At 42.9% G+C, this 17,783-nt stretch overlaps 2 long non-coding RNA genes across 2 annotated transcripts; both read left to right on the plus strand.

Moving 5' to 3' along the window:
• The first annotated feature begins 1,504 nt into the window (after nucleotides 1-1,504).
• LOC144093925 (uncharacterized) lies at nucleotides 1,505-2,086 on the plus strand. The gene is made up of 3 exons (XR_013306355.1): nucleotides 1,505-1,616; nucleotides 1,724-1,885; nucleotides 1,993-2,086. It is a non-coding gene; the product is annotated as an uncharacterized LOC144093925 (long non-coding RNA).
• A 14,669-nt stretch (nucleotides 2,087-16,755) lies between these two features.
• Nucleotides 16,756-17,337, plus strand: LOC144093929 (uncharacterized). The gene is made up of 3 exons (XR_013306356.1): nucleotides 16,756-16,867; nucleotides 16,975-17,136; nucleotides 17,244-17,337. It is a non-coding gene; the product is annotated as an uncharacterized LOC144093929 (long non-coding RNA).
• Nucleotides 17,338-17,783: the final 446 nt, after the last annotated feature.

Consider the following 17,783-nt stretch of genomic DNA (forward strand, 5'->3'; position numbering starts at 1 on the left):
AAAGCTGTGCCAGAAGAACGGTAATAGATTTTCTTTGCTATATTTTCCAACGTAAAATTTACATGTGTCCAAAGATACATTCCAAAACAAGATCTGAACCATCCGATTTTCGGTATTGTTTGCAGAGACGTAGGAGCAGCAAGGCAGCTAGCTTCGACAGAAAGAAGACATGGATTAACTTTGTTTAAAAAAATTCAACAACCAGTTTACAGTCGGCACTACTGTTGTTCTTCATGCGACGCATCATGGCGTCAAGCAGACAGGAAAAACCTGGGTCCGAACAATGGTAATAGATTCGCGTTCTTTTCTTTTGCAACATTGCATATACCAGTGCCGTTAGAGACGTTCCAAAACACAATTCTGAACCATACGTTTTTCTGTATTGTTTGCAGAGACGCTGGAGCTGCGAGGCGGCTAGCTTCGGAAGACAGAAGACATGGAATTATTTTGTTTAAAAAGATTCAACAACCACTTGATTGTCGGCACTTCTGTTGTTCTTCATGCGACGCATCATAGCGTCAAGCAGACCCAGGAAAATCCTGAGCCCGAACAATGGTAATAGATTCGCGGTGCTTTATTTTGAAACCTTGCACTTTCAAGTGCCCTTAGAGACATTCCAAAACACAATTCTTTACCATCCGTATTTCTGTATTTTTTTCAGACGAAGGAGCTGCTGGCCGGCCAGCTGCGGCAGACAGAAGACGTGCAATATTTTTGTTTAATAATTCTTCGACCACTTGAGAGTCGGCACTTCTGTCGTTCTTCATAGTACGCATCATGGCATCAAAGACACCTAGGAAAACCTGGGCCAGAAAAAAGGTAAGAGATTCCATTTGCTATATTTTTTAACATTGCATTTACATGTGTCCTAAGAGACATTCCAAAACACAATTGGAACCAACCGTTATTCTGTACTGCTTGCAGAGACGCTGGAGCTGCGAGGCGGCTAGCTTCGGAAGACAGAAGACATGGAATTATTATGTTTAAAAAAATTCAACAACCAGTTGATAGTCGGCACTTCTGTTGTTCTTCATGCGACGCATCATGGCGTCAAGCAGACACAGAAAAATCCTGAGCCCGAACAATGGTAATAGATCCGCGGTGCTTTATTTTGAAACCTTGCACTTTCAAGTGCGCTTAGAGACATTTCAAAACACAATTCTTTACCATCCGTATTTCTGTATTTTTTCAGACGAAGGAGCTGCAAGACGGCTAGCTTCGACAGAGAGAAGACAAGGAATATTTTTGTTTTAAAAATTCAGCGACCACATGAGAGTCGGCACTTCTCTTATTCTTCATAGGATGCATCGTGGCGTCAAAGACAACATGGAAAACCTGGGCCAGAAGAACGGTAATAGATTCCCTTTGCTATATTTTCCAACATTGCATTTACATGTGTCCAAAGAGATTTCAAAACACAATCTGAACCATCCGTTTTTCTGTACTGTTTGCAGAGGCGCAGGAGCTGCAAGGCGGCTAGCTTCGGCAGACAGAAGACATGGAATAATTCTGTTTAAAATATTCAGCAACCAGTTGACAGTCGGTACTTCTGTTGTTCTTCATGCGACGCATCATGGCGTCAAGCAGACAACGGAAAATTCTTAGTCCGAACAATGGTATTAGATTCGCGTTGCTTTCTTTTGCAGCATTGCATATACCAGTGCCCTTAAAGACATTCCAAAACACAATTCTTTACCATCCGTATTTCTGTATTTTTTTGCAGAGACCAAGGAGCTGCGAGACGGCTAGCTTCGGCAGAGAGAAGACAAGGAATATTTTTGTTTTAAAAACTCAGCGACCATTTGAGAATCGGCACTTCTGTTGTTCTTCATGCGACGGATTATGGCGTCAAGCAGACCCAGGAAAATCATGGTCCCGAAGAATGGTAATTCATTCCTTTTGCTATATTTTCCAACATTGCATTTACTAGTGCCCTTAGAGATTATTCCAAAACACAACACTGAACCATTTGTTTTTCTACATTGTTTGCAGAGACGCAGGGGCTGCAAGGCGGCACTTCGGCAGATAGAAGACATGAAATATTTTTGTTAAAAAAATTCAATGAATAAACCCTGTTGAATGTGTAGTGCTCGTCCTGTTCCATTCCTCGTCCGTGTTGCCAGTTTGCGCACTTATGTATTTCACGAATACGCACCAACAAGCACAGTTGCAAGTACTTCTGAGCACTTGGAAGTCGGCACTCCGGTTGTTCTTCATGCGACGCATTATAATCTTAAACACACCCAGGAAAACCTGGGCCAGAAGAATGGTACTTGATTCCTTTTGCTTTATTTTCCAACATTGCATTTACCACTGCCCTTAGAGAATATTTCAAAACACAACACTGAACCATTTGTTTTTCTTCATTGTTTGCAGAGACGCAGGGGCTGCAAGGCGGCCAGCTTCAGCAGACAGAAGACATGAAATATTTTGGTTTAAAAAATTCAGTGAGCACTTGAGAGTCGGCACTTCTGTTGTCCTTAATGCAACGCATCATGGCGTCAAGCAGACCCAGGAAAATCCTGAGCCCGAACAATGGTAATAGATTCGCGGTGCTTTATTTTGCAACATTGCACTTTCCAGTGCCCTTAGAGACATTCCGAAACAATTCTTTACCATTAGTATTTCTGTATTTTTTTGCAGAGACGAAGGAGCTGCAAGACGGCTAGCGTCGGCAGAGAGAAGGCAAGGAATATTTTTGCTTTAAAAATTCAGTCACCACTTGAGAGTCGGCACTTCTCTTGTTCTTCATGAAACAGATCATGGCGTCAAAGACATCAAGGAAAATCTGTGCCAGAAGAACGGTAATAGATTCCCTTTGCTATATTTTCCAACGTTGAATTTACATGTGTCCAAAGAGACATTCCAAAATACGATCTGAACCATCCGATTTTCTGTATTGTTTGCAGAGACATAGGAGCAGCAAAGCGGTTAGCTTCGGCAGAGAGAAGATAAGGAATATTTTTGGTTTAAAAATTCTGCGGCCACTTGAGAGTCGGCACTTCTGTTGTTTTTGATACGACGCATCGTGGCGTCAAAGACACCAAGGAAAACATGGGCCAGAAGAACGGTAATCTTTTCGTGTTGCTTTATTTTGACACATTGCTTTTCCAATGCCTTTAGGTGCATTTCAAAACACAATTTTGAACTAACCGCTTTTCTGTATTTTTGCAGAGACGAAGGAGCTGCAAGGCCGCTAGCTTCGGCAGATACAAGACATGGAATATTTTTGTTTAAAAAATTCAGCGACCACTTGAGAGTCGGCACTTCTGTTGTTCTTCATGGGACGCATCATGGCGTCAAAGACACCCAGGAAAACCTGGGCCAGAAAAAAGGTAAGAGATTCCCTTTGCTATATTTTTTCAACATTGCTTTTACATGTGTCCTAAGAGACATTCCAAAACACAATCGGAACCATCCGTTTTTCTGTACTGTTTGCAGAGACGCAGGAGCTGCAAGGCGGCTAGCTTCGGCAGAGAGAAGACATCGAATATTTTTGTTCTAAAAATTCAGAGAGCACTTGAATGTTGCCACTTCTGTTGTTCTTCATGCGACGAATCATGGCGTCAAAGACGCCCCGGAAAACCTGGGCCAGAAGAAAGGTAATAGATTCTCTTTGCTATATTTCCCAGCATTGCATTTACGTGTGTCCTAATAGACGTTCCAAAACACAATTCTGAATCATACGTTTTTCTGTATTGTTTGCAGAGACGCTGGAGCTGCGAGGCGGCTAGCTTCGGCAGAGAGAAGACATCGAATATTTTTGTTCTAAAAATTCAGAGAGCACTTGAATGTTGCCACTTCTGTTGTTCTTCATGCGACGAATCATGGCGTCAAAGACGCACCGGAAAACCTGGGCCAGAAGAAAGGTAATAGATTCTCTTTGCTATATTTCCCAGCATTGCATTTACGTGTGTCCTAATAGACATTCCAAAACACAATCTAAGCCACACGTTTTTCTGTTTTGTTTGCAGAGACGAAGGAGCTGCTGGCCGGCCAGCTGCGACAGACAGAACACATGGGATATTTTTGTTTAAAAATACAGCGACCACTTGAGAGTCGGGACTTCTGTTGTTCTTCATGCGACGCATCATATCGTCAAAGACACCAAGGAAAACCTGTGCCAGAAGAACGGTAATAGATTTTCTTTGCTATATTTTCCAACGTAGAATTTACATGTGTCCAAAGAGACATTCCAAAACAAGATCTGAACCATCCGATTTTCTGTACTGTTTGCAGAGACGCAGGAGCTGCAAGGCAGCTAGCTTCGGCAGAAAGAAGACATGGATTAACTTTGTTTAAAAAAATCAACAACCAGTTTACAGTCGGCACTACTGTTGTTCTTCATGCGACGCATCATGGCGTCAAGCAGACACAGGAAAAACCTGGGTCCGAACAATGGTAATAGATTCGCGTTCTTTTCTTTTGCAACATTGCATATACCAGTGCCGTTAGAGACGTTCCAAAACACAATTCTGAACCATACGTTTTTCTGTATTGTTTGCAGAGACGCTGGAGCTGCGAGGCGGCTAGCTTCGGAAGACAGAAGACATGGAATTATTTTGTTTAAAAAGACTCAACAACCACTTGATTGTCGGCACTTCTGTTGTTCTTCATGCGACGCATCATAGCGTCAAGCAGACCCAGGAAAATCCTGAGCCCGAACAATGGTAATGGATTCGCGGTGCTTTATTTTGAAACCTTGCACTTTCAAGTGCCCTTAGAGACATTCCAAAACACAATTCTTTACCATCCGTATTTCTGTATTTTTTCAGACGAAGGAGCTGCAAGACGGCTAGCTTCGGCAGAGAGAAGACAAGGAATATTTTTGTTTCAAAAATTCAGCGACCACTTGAGAGTCGCCACTTCTGTTGCTCTTCATACGACGCTTCGTGGCGTCAAAGACACCAAGGAAAACCTGGGCCAGAAGAAAGGTAATAGATTCCCATTGCTATATTTTCCAACATTGCATATTCATGTGTCCAAAGAGAGATTTCAAAACAATCTGAAACATCCGTTTTTCTGTACTGTTTGCAGAGGCGCAGGAGCTGGAAGGCGACTAGCTTCGGCATACAGAAGACATGGAATAATTTTGTTTAAAAATTTAAGCAACCCTTTGACAGTCGGCACTTGTGTTGTTCTTCATGCGACGCATCATGGTGTCAAGCAGCCCCCGGAAAAACCCCAGTCCGAACAATGATATTAGATTCGCGTTGCTTTCTTTTGCAGCATTGCATTTTCCAGTGCCCTTAGAGACATTCGAAAACACAATTCTTTACCATCCATATGTCTGTATTTTTTGCAGAGACGAAGGAGCTGCAAGATGGCTAGCTTCGGCAGAGAGAAGACAAGGAATATTTTTGTTTAAAAAATTCAGCGACCACTTGAGAGTCGGCACTTCTGTTGTCTTCATGGGACGCATCATGGCATCAAAGACACCTAGGAAAACCTGGGCCAGAAAAAAGGTAAGAGATTCCCTTTGCTATATTTTTTAACATTGCATTTACATGTGTCCTAAGAGACATTCCAAAACACAATCGGAACCAACCGTTATTCTGTACTGTTTGCAGAGACGCAGGAGCTGCAAGGCGGCTAGCTTCGGCAGAGAGAAGACATAGAATATTTTTGTTCTAAAAATTCAGAGAGCACTTGAAAGTTGCCACTTCTGTTGTTCTTCATGCGACGCATCATGGCGTCAGACACCCGGGAAAAGCTGGGCCAGAAGAACGGTAATAGATTCTCTTTTCTATATTTCCCAGCATTGCATTTACATGTGTCCTAATAGACATTCCAAAACACAATCTGAGCCACCCGTTTTTCTGTATTGTTCGCAGAGACGAAGGAGCTGCAAGGCAGCTAGCTTCGGCAGAAAGAAGACATGGATTAACTTTGTTTAAAAAAATTCAACAACCAGTTTACAGTCGGCACTTCTGTTGTTCTTCATGCGACGCATCATGGCGTCAAGCAGACACAGGAAAAACCTGAGTCCGAACAATGGTAATAGATTCGCATTCCTTTCTTTTGCAACATTGCATATACCAGTGCCCTTAAAGACGTTCCAAAACACAATTCTGAATCATACGTTTTTCTGTATTGTTTGCAGAGACGCTGGAGCTGCGAGGCGGCTAGCTTCGGCAGAGAGAAGACATAGAATATTTTTGTTCTCAAAATTCAGAGAGCACTTGAATGTTGCCACTTCTGTTGTTCTTCATGCGACGCATCATGGCGTCAAAGACGCCCTGGAAAACCTGGGCCAGAAGAAAGGTAATAGATTCTCTTTGCTATATTTCCCAGCATTGCATTTACGTGTGTCCTAATAGACATTCCAAAACACAATCTGAGCCACACGTTTTTCTGTTTTGTTTGCAGAGACGAAGGAGCTGCTGGCCGGCCAGCTGCGACAGACAGAACACATGGGATATTTTTGTTTAAAAATACAGCGACCACTTGAGAGTCGGGACTTCTGTTGTTCTTCATGCGACGCATCATGGCGTCAAAGACACCAAGGAAAACCTGTGCCAGAAGAACGGTAATAGATTTTCTTTGCTATATTTTCCAACGTAGAATTTACATGTGTCCAAAGAGACATTCCAAAACAAGATCTGAACCATCCGATTTTCTGTATTGTTTGCAGAGACGTAGGAGCATCAAGGCAGCTAGCTTCGGCAGAAAGAAGACATGGATTAACTTTCGGTAAAAAAATTCAACAACCAGTTTACAGTCGGCACTACTGTTCTTCATGCGACGGATCATGGCGTCAAGCAGACACAGGAAAAACCTGGGTCCGAACAATGGTAATAGATTCGCGTTCTTTTCTTTTGCAACATTGCATATACCAGTGCCGTTAGAGACGTTCCAAAGCACAATTCTGAACCATACGTTTTTCTGTATTGTTTGCAGAGACGCTGGAGCTGCGAGGCGGCTAGCTTCGGCAGACAGAAGACATGGAATAATTTTGTTTAAAAAAATTCAACAACCAGTTGACAGTCGGCACTTCAGTTGTTCTTCATGCGACGCATCATGGCGTCAAGCATACACAGGAAAAACCTGAGTCCGAACAATGGTAATAGATTCGCGTTCTTTTATTTTGCAACATGGCATTTTCCAGTGCCCTTTGAGACGTTCCAAAACACAATTCTGAAACGTACATTTTTCTGTATTGTTTGCAAAGACGCCGGATCTGCGAGGCGGCTAGCTTCGGAAGAAAGGTGACATGGAATAATTATGTTTAAAAAAATTCGACATCCCGTTGATAGTCGGCACTTCTGTTGTTCTTCATGCGACGCATCATGGTGTCAAGCAGACCCAGGAAAATCTCCAGTCCGAACAATGGTATTAGATTCGCGTTGCTTTCTTTTGCAGCATTGCATTTTCCAGTGCCCTTAGAGACATTTGAAAACCCAATTCTTTACCATCCGTATGTTTGTATTTTTTTGCAGAGACGAAGGAGCTGCAAGACGGCTAGCTTCGGCAGAGAGAAGACATAGAATATTTTTGTTCTAAAAATTCAGAGAGCACTTGAATGTTGCCACTTCTGTTGTTCTTCATGCGACGCATCATGGCGTCAAAGACACCAAGGAAAACCTGTGCCAGAAGAACGGTAATAGATTTCCTTTGCTATATTTTCCAACGTTGAATTTACATGTGTCCAAAGAGACATTCCAAAACAAGATCTGAACCATCCGATTTTCTGTATTGTTTGCAGAGACGTAGGAGCAGCAAGGCAGCTAGCTTCGGCAGAAAGAAGACATGGATTAACTTTGTTTAAAAAATTCAACAACCAGTTTACAGTCGGCACATCTGTTGTTCTTCATGCGACGCATCATGGCATCAAGCAGACACAGGAAAAAGCTGAGTCCGAACAATGGTAATAGATTCGCGTTCCTTTCTTTTGCAACATTGCATATACCAGTGCCGTTAGAGACGTTCCAAAACACAATTCTGAACCATACGTTTTTCTGTATTGTTTGCAGAGACGCTGGAGCTGCGAGGCGGCTTGCTTCGGAAGACAAAAGACATGGAATTATTTTGTTTAAAAAAATTCAACAACCACTTGACTGTCGGCACTTCTGTTGTTCTTCATGCGACGCATCATAGCGTCAAGCAGACCCAGGAAAATCCTGAGCCCGAACAATGGTAATAGATTCGCGGTGCTTTATTTTGAAACCTTGCACTTTCAAGTGCCCTTAGAAACATTCCAAAACACAATTTTTTACCATCCGTATTTCGTATTTTTTCAGACGAAGGAGCTGCAAGACGGCTAGCTTCGGCAGAGAGAAGACAAGGAATATTTTTGTTTTAAAAATTCAGCGACCACTTGAGAGTGGCCACTTCTGTTGCTCTTCATACGACGCATCGTGGCGTCAAAGACACCAAGGAAAACCTGGGCCAGAAGAACGGTAATAGATTCCTATTGCAATATTTTCCAACATTGCATTTTCTTGTGTCCAAAGAGGGATTTAGAAACAATCTGAACCATCCGTTTTTCTGTATTGTATGCAGAGACGAAGGAGCTGCTGGCCGGCCAGCTGCGGCAGACAGAAAACGTGCAATATTTTTGTTTAAAACTTCTTCGACCACTTGAGAGTCGGCACTTCTGTTGTTCTTCATAGGACGCATCATTGCGTCAAAGACACCCAGGAAATCCTGGGCCGAAAAAAAGGTAAGAGATTCCCTTTGCTACATTTTTCAACATTGCATTTACATGTGTCCTAAGAGACATTCCAAAACACAATCGGAACCAACCGTTTTTCTCTACTGTTCGCAGAGACGCAGGAGCTGCAAGGCGGCTAGCTTCGGCAGAGAGAAGACCTAGAATATTTTTGTTCTAAAAATTCAGAGAGCACTTGAAAGTTGCCACTTCTGTTGTTCTTCATGCGACGCATCATGGTGTCAAAGACACCCGGGAAAAGCTGGGCCAGAAGAACGGTAATAGATTCTCTTTTCTATATTTCCCAGCATTGCATTTACATGTGTCCTAATAGACATTCCAAAACACAATCTGAGCCACCCGTTTTTCTGTATTGTTTACAGAGACGAAGGAGCTGCAAGGCAGCTAGCTTCGGCAGAAAGAAGACATGGATTAACTTTGTTTAAAAAAATTCAACAACCAGTTTACAGTCGGCACTTCTGTTGTTCTTCATGCGACGCATCATGGCGTCAAGCAGACAGAGGAAAAACTTGAGTCAGAACAATGGTAATAGATTCGCATTCCTTTCTTTTGCAACATTTCATATACCAGTGCCCTTAGAGACGTTCCAAAACACAATTCTGAATCATACGTTTTTCTGAATTGTTTGCAGAGACGCTGGAGCTGCGAGGCGGCTAGCTTCCAAAACACAATTCTGAATCATACGTTTTTCTGTATTGTTTGCAGAGACGCTGGAGCTGCGAGGCGGCTAGCTTCGGCAGAGAGAAGACATCGAATACTTTTGTTCTAAAAATTCAGAGAGCACTTGAATGTTGCCACTTCTGTTGTTCTTCATGCGACGAATCATGGCGTCAAAGACGCCCCGGAAAACCTGGGCCAGAAGAAAGGTAATAGATTCTCTTTGCTATATTTCCCAGCATTGCATTTACGTGTGTCCTAATAGACATTCCAAAACACAATCTGAGCCACACGTTTTTCTGTTTTGTTTGCAGAGACGAAGGAGCTGCTGGCCGGCCAGCTGCGACAGACAGAACACATGGGATATTTTTGTTTAAAAATACAGCGACCACTTGAGAGTCGGGACTTCTGTTGTTCTTCATGCGACGCATCATGGCGTCAGACACCAAGGAAAACCTGTGCCAGAAGAACGGTAATAGATTTTCTTTGCTATATTTTCCAACGTAGAATTTACATGTGTCCAAAGAGACATTCCAAAACAAGATCTGAACCATCCGATTTTCTGTATTGTTTGCAGAGACGTAGGAGCAGCAAGGGAGCTAGCTTCGGCAGAAAGAAGACATGGATTAACTTTGTTTAAAAAATTCAACAACCAGTTTACAGTCGGCACTACTGTTGTTCTTCATGCGACGCATCATGGCGTCAAGCAGACACAGGAAAAACCTGGGTCCGAACAATGGTAATAGATTCGCGTTCTTTTCTTTTGCAACATTGCATATACCAGTGCCGTTAGAGACGTTCCAAAGCACAATTCTGAACCATACGTTTTTCTGTATTGTTTGCAGAGACGCTGGAGCTGCGAGGCGGCTAGCTTCGGAAGACAGAAGACATGGAATTATTTTGTTTAAAAAGATTCAACAACCACTTGATTGTCGGCACTTCTGTTGTTCTTCATGCGACGCATCATAGCGTCAAGCAGACCCAGGAAAATCCTGAGCCCGAACAATGGTAATAGATTCGCGGTGCTTTATTTTGAAACCTTGCACTTTCAAGTGCCCTTAGAGACATTCCAAACCACAATTCTTTACCATCCGTATTTCTGTATTTTTTCAGACGAAGGAGCTGCAAGACGGCTAGCTTCGGCAGAGAGAAGACAAGGAATATTTTTGTTTCAAAAATTCAGCGACCACTTGAGAGTCGCCACTTCTGTTGCTCTTCATACGACGCATCGTGGCGTCAAAGACACCAAGGAAAACCTGGGCCAGAAGAACGGTAATAGATTCCCATTGCTATATTTTCCAACATTGCATTTTCATGTCTCCAAAGAGAGATTTCAAAACAATCTGAAACATCCGTTTTTCTGTACTGTTTGCAGAGGCGCAGGAGCTGCAAGGCGGCTAGATTCGGCATACAGAAGACATGGAATAATTTTGTTTAAAAATTTAAGCAACCCTTTGATAGTCGGCACTTGTGGTGTTCTTCATGCTACGCATCATGGTGTCAAGCAGCCCCAGGAAAAACCCCAGTCCGAACAATGGTATTAGATTCGCGTTGCTTTCTTTTGCAGCATTGCATTTTCCAGTGGCCTTAGAGACATTCGAAAACACAATTCTTTACCATCCGTATGTCTGTATTCTTTGCAGAGACGAAGGAGCTGCAAGATGGCTAGCTTCGGCAGAGAGAAGACAAGGAATATTTTTGTTTAAAAAATTCAGCGACCACTTGAGAGTCGGCACTTCTGTTGTTCTTCATGGGACGCATCATGGCATCAAAGACACCTAGGAAAACCTGGGCCAGAAGAAAGGTAAGAGATTCTCTTTGCTATATTTTTTAACATTGCATTTACATGTGTCCTAAGAGACATTCCAAGACACAATCGGAACCAAACGTTATTCTGTACTGTTTGCAGAGACGCAGGAGCTTCAAGGCGGCTAGCTTCGGCAGAGACAAGACATAGAATATTTTTGTTCTAAAAATTCAGAGAGCACTTGAAAGTTGCCACTTCTGTTGTTCTTCATGCGACGCATCATGGCGTCAGACACCCGGGAAAAGCTGGGCCAGAAGAACGGTAATGGATTCTCTTTGCTATATTTCCCAGCATTGCATTCACATGTGTCCTAATAGACATTCCAAAACACAATCTGAGCCACCCGTTTTTCTGTATTGTTTGCAGAGACGAAGGAGCTGCAAGGCAGCTAGCTTCGGCAGAAAGAAGACGGATTAACTTTGTTTAAAAAAATTCAACAACCAGTTTACAGTCGGCACTTCTGTTGTTCTTCATGCGACGCATCATGGCGTCAAGCAGACACAGGAAAAACCTGAGTTTGAACAATGGTAATAGATTCGCATTCCTTTCTTTTGCAACATTGCATATACCAGTGCCCTTAGAGACGTTCCAAAACACAATTCTGAATCATACGTTTTTCTGAATTGTTTGCAGAGACGCTGGAGCTGCGAGGCGGCTAGCTTCGGCAGAGAGAAGACATAGAATATTTTTGTTCTAAAAATTCAGAGAGCACTTGAATGTTGCCACTTCTGTTGTTCTTCATGCGACGCATCATGGCGTCAAAGACGCCCCGGAAAACCTGGGCCAGAAGAAAGGTAATAGATTCTCTTTGCTATATTTCCCAGCATTGCATTTACGTGTGTCCTAATAGACATTCCAAAACACAATCTGAGCCACACGTTTTTCTGTTTTGTTTGCAGAGACGAAGGAGCTGCTGGCCGGCCAGCTGCGACAGACAGAACACATGGGATATTTTTGTTTAAAAATACAGCGACCACTTGAGAGTCGGGATTTCTGTTGTTCTTCATGCGACGCATCATGGCGTCAAAGACACCAAGGAAAAGCTGTGCCAGAAGAACGGTAATAGATTTTCTTTGCTATATTTTCCAACGTAAAATTTACATGTGTCCAAAGATACATTCCAAAACAAGATCTGAACCATCCGATTTTCTGTATTGTTTGCAGAGACGTAGGAGCAGCAAGGCAGCTAGCTTCGACAGAAAGAAGACATGATTTAACTTTGTTTAAAAAAATTCAACAACCAGTTTACAGTCGGCACTACTGTTGTTCTTCATGCGACGCATCATGGCGTCAAGCAGACAGGAAAAACCTGGGTCCGAACAATGGTAATAGATTCGCGTTCTTTTCTTTTGCAACATTGCATATACCAGTGCCGTTAGAGACGTTCCAAAACACAATTCTGAACCATACGTTTTTTTGTATTGTTTGCAGAGACGCTGGAGCTGCGAGGCGGCTAGCTTCGGAAGACAGAAGACATGGAATTATTTTGTTTAAAAAGATTCAACAACCACTTGATTGTCGGCACTTCTGTTGTTCTTCATGCGACGCATCATAGCGTCAAGCAGACCCAGGAAAATCCTGAGCCCGAACAATGGTAATAGATTCGCGGTGCTTTATTTTGAAACCTTTCACTTTCAAGTGCCCTTAGAGACATTCCAAAACACAATTCTTTACCATCCGTATTTCTGTATTTTTTTCAGGCGAAGGAGCTGCTGGCCGGCCAGCTGCGGCAGACAGAAGACGTGCAATATTTTTGTTTAAAAATTCTTCGACCACTTGAGAGTCGGCACTTCTGTCGTTCTTCATAGGACGCATCATGGCGTCAAAGACACCCAGGAAATCCTGGGCCGGATAAAAGGTAAGAGATTCCCTTTGCTACATTTTTCAACATTGCATTTACATGTGTCCTAAGAGACATTCCGAAACACAATCGGAACCATCCGTCTTTCTGTACTGTTTGCAGAGGCGCAGGAGCTGCAAGGCGGCTAGCTTCGGCATACAGAGGACATGGAATAATTTTGTTTAAAAATTTAAGCAACCCTTTGACAGTCGGCACTTGTGTTGTTCTTCATGCGACGCATCATGGTGTCAAGCAGCCCCAGGAAAAACCCCAGTCCGAACAATGGTATTAGATTCGCGTTGCTTTCTTTTGCAGCATTGCATTTTCCAGTGCCCTTACAGACATTCGAAAACACAATTCTTTACCATCCGTATGTCTGTATTTTTTGCAGAGACCAAGGAGCTGCAAGATGGCTAGCTTCGGCAGAGAGAAGACAAGGAATATTTTTGTTTAAAAAATTCAGCGACCACTTGAGAGTCGGCACTTCTGTTGTTCTTCATGGGACGCATCATGGCGTCAAGCGGACACAGGAAAAACCTGAGTCCGAACAATGGTAATAGATTCGCATTCCTTTCTTTTGCAACATTGCATATACCAGTGCCCTTAGAGACGTTCCAAAACACAATGCTGAATCATACGTTTTTCTGAATTGTTTGCAGAGACGCTGGAGATGCGAGGCGGCTAGCTTCCAAAACACAATTCTGAATCATACGCTTTTCTGTATTGTTTGCAGAGACGCTGGAGCTGCGAGGCGGCTAGCTTCGGCAGAGAGAAGACATAGAATATTTTTGTTCTAAAAATTCAGAGAGCACTTGAATGTTGCCACTTCTGTTGTTCTTCATGCGACGCATCATGGCGTCAAAGACGCCCCGGAAAACCTCGGCCAGAAGAAAGGTAATAGATTCTCTTTGCTATATTTCCCAGCATTGCATTTACGTGTGTCCTAATAGACATTCCAAAACACAATCTGAGCCACACGTTTTTCTGTTTTGTTTGCAGAGACGAAGGAGCTGCTGGCCGGCCAGCTGCGACGGACAGAACACATGGGATATTTTTGTTTAAAAATACAGCGACCACTTGAGAGTCGGGACTTCTGTTGTTCTTCATGAGACGCATCATGGCGTCAAAGACACCAAGGAAAAGCTGTGCCAGAAGAACGGTAATAGATTTTCTTTGCTATATTTTCCAACGTAAAATTTACATGTGTCCAAAGATACATTCCAAAACAAGATCTGAACCATCCGATTTTCGGTATTGTTTGCAGAGACGTAGGAGCAGCAAGGCAGCTAGCTTCGGCAGAAAGAAGACGGATTAACTTTGTTTAAAAAAATTCAACAACCAGTTTACAGTCTGCACTTCTGTTGTTCTTCATGCGACGCATCAAGGCGTCAAGCAGACACAGGAAAAACCTGAGTTCGAACAATGGTAATAGATTCGCATTCCTTTCTTTTGCAACATTGCATATACCAGTGCCCTTAGAGACGTTCCAAAACACAATTCTGAATCATACGTTTTTCTGAATTGTTTGCAGAGACGCTGGAGCTGCGAGGCGGCTAGCTTCCAAAACACAATTCTGAATCATACGTTTTTCTGTATTGTTTGCAGAGACGCTGGAGCTGCGAGGCGGCTAGCTTCGGCAGAGAGAAGACATAGAATATTTTTGTTCTAAAAATTCAGAGAGCACTTGAATGTTGCCACTTCTGTTGTTCTTCATGCGACGCATCATGGCGTCAAAGACGCCCCGGAAAACCTGGGCCAGAAGAAAGGTAATAGATTCTCTTTGCTATATTTCCCAGCATTGCATTTACGTGTGTCCTAATAGACATTCCAAAACACAATCTGAACCACACGTTTTTCTGTTTTGTTTCCAGAGACGAAGGAGCTGCTGGCCGCCCAGCTGCGACAGACAGAACACATGGGATATTTTTGTTTAAAAATACAGCGACCACTTGAGAGTCGGGACGTCTGTTGTTCTTCATGCGACGCATCATGGCGTCAAAGACACCAAGGAAAAGCTGTGCCAGAAGAACGGTAATAGATTTTCTTTGCTATATTTTCCAACGTAAAATTTACATGTGTCCAAAGATACATTCCGAAACAAGATCTGAACCATCCGATTTTCGGTATTGTTTGCAGAGACGTAGGAGCAGCAAGGCAGCTAGCTTCGACAGAAAGAAGACATGGATTAACTTTGTTTAAAAAAATTCAACAACCAGTTTACAGTCGGCACTACTGTTGTTCTTCATGCGACGCATCATGGCGTCAAGCAGACAGGAAAAACCTGGGTCCGAACAATGGTAATAGATTCGCGTTCTTTTCTTTTGCAACATTGCATATACCAGTGCCGTTAGAGACGTTCCAAAACACAATTCTGAACCATACGTTTTTCTGTATTGTTTGCAGAGACGCTGGAGCTGCGAGGCGGCTAGCTTCGGAAGACAGAAGACATGGAATTATTTTGTTTAAAAAGATTCAACAACCACTTGATTGTCGGCACTTCTGTTGTTCTTCATGCGACGCATCATAGCGTCAAGCAGACCCAGGAAAATCCTGAGCCCGAACAATGGTAATAGATTCGCGGTGCTTTATTTTGAAACCTTGCACTTTCAAGTGCCCTTAGAGACATTCCAAAACACAATTCTTTACCATCCGTATTTCTGTATTTTTTTCAGACGAAGGAGCTGCTGGCCGGCCAGCTGCGGCAGACAGAAGACGTGCAATATTTTTGTTTAATAATTCTTCGACCACTTGAGAGTCGGCACTTCTGTCGTTCTTCATAGGACGCATCATGGCATCAAAGACACCTAGGAAAACCTGGGCCAGAAAAAAGGTAAGAGATTCCATTTGCTATATTTTTTAACATTGCATTTACATGTGTCCTAAGAGACATTCCAAAACACAATTGGAACCAACCGTTATTCTGTACTGTTTGCAGAGACGCTGGAGCTGCGAGGCGGCTAGCTTCGGAAGACAGAAGACATGGAATTATTATGTTTAAAAAAATTCAACAACCAGTTGATAGTCGGCACTTCTGTTGTTCTTCATGCGACGCATCATGGCGTCAAGCAGACACAGAAAAATCCTGAGCCCGAACAATGGTAATAGATCCGCGGTGCTTTATTTTGAAACCTTGCACTTTCAAGTGCGCTTAGAGACATTTCAAAACACAATTCTTTACCATCCGTATTTCTGTATTTTTTCAGACGAAGGAGCTGCAAGACGGCTAGCTTCGACAGAGAGAAGACAAGGAATATTTTTGTTTTAAAAATTCAGCGACCACATGAGAGTCGGCACTTCTCTTATTCTTCATACGATGCATCGTGGCGTCAAAGACACCATGGAAAACCTGGGCCAGAGGAACGGTAATAGATTCCCTTTGCTATATTTTCCAACATTGCATTTATATGTGTCCAAAGAGATTTCAAAACACAATCTGAACCATCCGTTTTTCTGTATTGTTTGCAGAGACGAAGGAGCTGCTGGCCGGCCAGCTGCGGCAGACAGAAGACGTGCAATATTTTTGTTTAAAAATTCTTCGACCACTTGAGGGTCGGCACTTCTGTTGTTCTTCATAGGACGCATCATGGCGTCAAAGACACCCAGGAAAACCTGGGCCAGAAAAAAGGTAAGAGATTCCCTTTGCTATATTTTTCAACACTGCATTTACATGGGTCCTAAGAGACATTCCAAAACACAATCGGAACCATCCGTTTTTCTGTACTGTTTGCAGAGGCGCAGGAGCTGCAAGGCGGCTAGCTTCGGCAGACAGAAGACATGGAATAATTCTGTTTAAAATATTCAGCAACCAGTTGACAGTCGGTACTTCTGTTGTTCTTCATGCGACGCATCATGGCGTCAAGCAGACAACGGAAAATTCTTAGTCCGAACAATGGTATTAGATTCGCGTTGCTTTCTTTTGCAGCATTGCATATACCAGTGCCCTTAAAGACATTCCAAAACACAATTCTTTACCATCCGTATTTCTGTATTTTTTTGCAGAGACCAAGGAGCTGCGAGACGGCTAGCTTCGGCAGAGAGAAGACAAGGAATATTTTTGTTTTAAAAACTCAGCGACCATTTGAGAATCGGCACTTCTGTTGTTCTTCATGCGACGGATTATGGCGTCAAGCAGACCCAGGAAAATCATGGTCCCGAAGAATGGTAATTCATTCCTTTTGCTATATTTTCCAACATTGCATTTACTAGTGCCCTTAGAGATTATTCCAAAACACAACACTGAACCATTTGTTTTTCTACATTGTTTGCAGAGACGCAGGGGCTGCAAGGCGGCACTTCGGCAGATAGAAGACATGAAATATTTTTGTTAAAAAAATTCAATGAATAAACCCTGTTGAATGTGTAGTGCTCGTCCTGTTCCATTCCTCGTCCGTGTTGCCAGTTTGCGCACTTATGTATTTCACGAATATGCACCAACAAGCACAGTTGCAAGTACTTCTGAGCACTTGGAAGTCGGCACTTCGGTTGTTCTTCATGCGACGCATTATAATCTTAAACACACCCAGGAAAACCTGGGCCAGAAGAATGGTACTTGATTCCTTTTGCTTTATTTTCAAACATTGCATTTACCACTGCCCTTAGATAATATTTCAAAACACAACACTGAACCATTTGTTTTTCTTCATTGTTTGCAGAGACGCAGGGGCTGCAAGGCGGCCAGCTTCAGCAGACAGAAGACATGAAATATTTTGGTTTAAAAAATTCAGTGAGCACTTGAGAGTCGGCACTTCTGTTGTTCTTCATGCGACGCATCATGGCGTCAAAGACACCCAGGAAAACCTGGGCCAGAT

The sequence above is a fragment of the Amblyomma americanum genome, chromosome 1 (assembly GCF_052857255.1).
Source record: "Amblyomma americanum isolate KBUSLIRL-KWMA chromosome 1, ASM5285725v1, whole genome shotgun sequence".
NCBI classification, from domain to species: domain Eukaryota; kingdom Metazoa; phylum Arthropoda; class Arachnida; order Ixodida; family Ixodidae; genus Amblyomma; species Amblyomma americanum.